This window comes from Nycticebus coucang, chromosome 2 (genome assembly GCF_027406575.1).
Source record: "Nycticebus coucang isolate mNycCou1 chromosome 2, mNycCou1.pri, whole genome shotgun sequence".
NCBI classification, from domain to species: domain Eukaryota; kingdom Metazoa; phylum Chordata; class Mammalia; order Primates; family Lorisidae; genus Nycticebus; species Nycticebus coucang.
Genome location: NC_069781.1, coordinates 119,506,676 through 119,510,615, shown reverse-complemented (window position 1 = coordinate 119,510,615; position 3,940 = coordinate 119,506,676).

Here is a 3,940-nt window from a genome sequence, read left to right as displayed (position 1 = left end):
GCGCCCGCCACAACGCCCGGCTTTTTTTGTTGTTGTTGTTGCAGTTTGGCCCGGGCCGGGTTTGAACCCGCCACCCTCAGTATATGGGGCCAGCGCCTTACTGACTGAGCCACAGGCCCCGCCCCAATTTTCTATTTTTTTTTTGACCGGGGCTAGGTTTGAACCCACCACCTCCGGCACATGGGACTGGCACCCTACTCCTTGAGCCACAGGCACCGCCCCTTTCTGTGAATTTTCAAGCTGGGGTGGAGGGTGGCTTGTTGGGGACTTGTGGAGGCCTGGGACACCGAGCCTCTCTGGGTGCCTTGGCCTTTGAGATGGGCAGCTTCAAAGATGGTGCACTGCCACATGGCAAAAAATAAATAATTTATCTTTTGTAACTACCCTATTATAGAGCACAAGTTTCTTGTTTTTCTCTGGAGGGCTGTACTCACTGAATTGTTTTAGTTGTAGAATACACATAACATTTACATGTTAACTGATTTTAAGTTTACAGTTAAGTAGTGGTAAGTACATTCTCATATTTGTGCAGCAGATCTCTAGAACTTTTTCATTTTGTGAAACTGAAACTCCCCATCCCCTCCACCCCTTACCATGGTATCCACCGTTCTATTGTTCTGTGATTTTGACCAGATAGCTCATGCATGGAATCACAGTATGTCTCTTTCTGACCAGGTTATCTTAGCATGATGTCCTCAAGGCTCATCCATATAGTAGCATGTCAGAATTTTCTTTTTAAGGCTGAAAAACCCTTTGTAAATACCATGTTTTGTTTTTCCATTCATCTGTTGGTGAACAACACGGACTGCTTCCCCCTCTTGGTTATTGTGAATAATGCAGCTATGAGCAAGAGTGTACAAATACTACATACCTTTCTGAGACCCTGCTTTCAGTTCATTTGGATATATGCCCAGTAAGGTAATTTCTATATTTAATGGTAATTCTATGTTCAGTTTTTTTTTTTTTTTTGTAGAGACAGAGTCTCACTTTATGGCCTTCAGTAGAGTGCCCTGGCCTCATACAGCTCACAGCAACCTCCAACTCCTGGGCCCAAGCGATTCTCCCGCCTCAGCCTCCCGAGCAGCTGGGACTACAGGCGCCCGCCACAACGCCCAGCTATTTTTTGGTTGCAGTTTGGCCGGGGCCGGGCCTGAACCCACCACCCTCGGTATATGGGGCCGGCGCCTCACCGACTGAGCCACAGGCGCCGCCCCTATGTTCAGTTTTTTGAGGAACCACCATACTGGTGTTTTTGTTTTTGAGACACAGTCTCACTACGTTGACCTCAGTAGAGTGCTGTGGCATCACAGCTCACACTCTTGGGCTCATGAGATTCTCTTGCCTCCGTCTCCCTAGTAGCTGAGACTATAGGCACCTGCTACAATCCCCGGCTATTTTTTTGTTGGAGTTGTCGTTTAGCAGGCCTGGGCCAGGTTGGAACCTGCTAGCCCCTGTGTATGTGGCCAGCGCCCTAACCACTGAGCTATGAGCGCCCAGCCACCATACTGTTTTCCATAGTGGTGATACCATTTTATCTTCCCACCAGTAGAGCATAAGGGTTTCAATGTCAATTCAATCTTGCCAATACTTGTTATTTTCTAGGTTTTGAGAGTAGCTATACTAATGGGTACAAGGTGATAATATGGTTTGAATCTTCATTTCCCTAGTTGGTCATTAGTAATATTGAGCATAGTTCATCTCCAAGGTTTTTTCAAATTGCCAAAAATCTCCAAAAAGTTTTCCAGTTTATGGGGAAAAAAATCTGTACAGCGTTCTGGGAGGTTGAGGTGAGCAGATTGCTTGAGCTCAGGAGTTGGAGACCAGCCTCACTAAGAGTAAAACACCCATCTCTACTAAAAATAGAGGGCATTATGGCAGGCTATTATAGTCCCAGCTACTTGGGAGGCTGAGGCATGAGAATCGCTTGGGCCCAAGAGTTTGAGGTTGCTGTGAAGCTAGGACACCACCGCACTCAACCCCGAGATAACAGTGAGATTCCATCTCCCCCCTCCCTAAAGAAAATAAAATCTGTATATAAGTGGACCTAAGCAGTTCATCCATTGTTCAAACATCAACTGTAGGCTCGGTGCCTGTAGCTCAGTGGTTAGGGTGCTGGCCACATAACACTGGGAGTGGGAGTTCGAACCCAGACCAGGCCTGCTAAACACAATAATGACAACTACAACAAAAAAAAATAGCTGGGTGTTGTGGTGGGCACCTGTAGTCCCAGCTACTTGGGAGGCGAGGCAAAAGAATCACTTAAACCCAGAAGTTTGAGGTTGCTGTGAGCTGTGATGCCAGGGTACTCTACCACGGGTGACATAGTGAGACTCTGTCTCAATAAAAAAAAAAGGCCAACTGTAATTTAGAAGCACACATAGACATTTTATGGGTACATGCCCAGCAAGGTTGGAGGCAGCTGGGCTGCCAGAGCAGGTTGCCTGTTGGGAGAGCTGCCTCTGACCATGCACTGCAAGTCATCCACTGAGGTGTGTCCTGAGCACAGTGCTGGGAATTCAGAGAAGGCCGCAAACTGGCAGACGTTATGCCTGCTGTGGTCATTATTTTTTTTATTTATTTTTTTTTTTGTAGACACAGTCTCACTGTACCGCCCTCGGGTAGAGTGCCATGGCGTCACACGGCTCACAGCAACCTCTAACTCTTGGGCTTACGCGATTCTCTTGCCTCAACCTCCCGAGCAGCTGGGACTACAGGCGCCTGCCACAACGCCCGGCTATTTTTTTTTTTGTTGCAGTTTGACCGGGGCTGGGCTTGAACCCACCACCCTCGGCATACGGGGCTGGCGCCCTACTCACTGAGCCACAGGCGCCGCCCCTGCTGTGGTCATTATAGGTGGTCACCTATGGCTGGATGTGTGTCTTATAAGACTGACAAATTTGCCCTGAGTGACACTTCCTGCTGTCACATGACCCAAAAAGCTTTGTGGGTGTGGCCTATCTCACAAGGAACCCCCGAGGTGCTCTTAGTCCAACACTGGGGCACACAACACATTCGAAAACAATTCAACCTGACCCAGGTGAAGTTCTAAGTGCAGGGCCCCAGCAGTGAACCAAACGTGGTAGGGGAGCAGTGAATAAAACCAGTGTATGGTGTTTCAGATGGTGCTAATTCCTACAGAAAAAGGCCGGGAAAGGGATAGGAAGTGCAGTTTTTTATTGTTTTTAAATTTTGTTGGATTTATTGAGGGTATAAGAAACTAGGTTACACTGATTGTATTTGTTAGGTAAAGACCCTCTAATAATTGTGTCTTGCCCCCAAAAGGTGTGGCACACACCAAGACCCCACCCCCTTGCTCCTAGCCTCTGCTCTTCCTTTCCCCACCCCTCCCTCCTTCTTTCTCGCTCTGCTCTTCCCTTCCCCCACTCCCACCATGTCATTAATTGTCCTCATATCAAAATTGAGTACATAGGATTCATGCTTCTCCATTCTTGTGATGCTTTACTAAGAATAATGTCTTCCACTTCCATCCAAGTTAATACGAAGGATGTAAAGTCTCCATTTTTCTTAATGGCTGAATAGTATTCCATGGTATACATATACCACAGCTTTTTTTGTTTGTTTGTTTTTCTTTTTATACCACAGCTTGTTAATCCATTCCTGGGTTGGTGGGCATTTAGGCTGTTTCCACATTTTGGCGATTGTAAATTGAGCTGCAATAAATAGTCTAGTACAAGTGTCCTTATGATAAAAGGATTTCTTTCCTTCTGGGTAGATGCCCAGTAATGGGATTGCAGGATCAAATGGGAGGTCTAGCTTGAGTGCTTTGAGGTTTCTCCATACTTCCTTCCAAAAAGGTTGTACTAGTTTGCAGTCCCACCAGCAGTGTAAAAGCGTTCCCTTCTCTCCATATCCACGCCAGCATCTGCAGTAGGAAGTGTGGTGTTAAATAAAGCCAGGGAAGGCCTCCTGGAAAGACTGA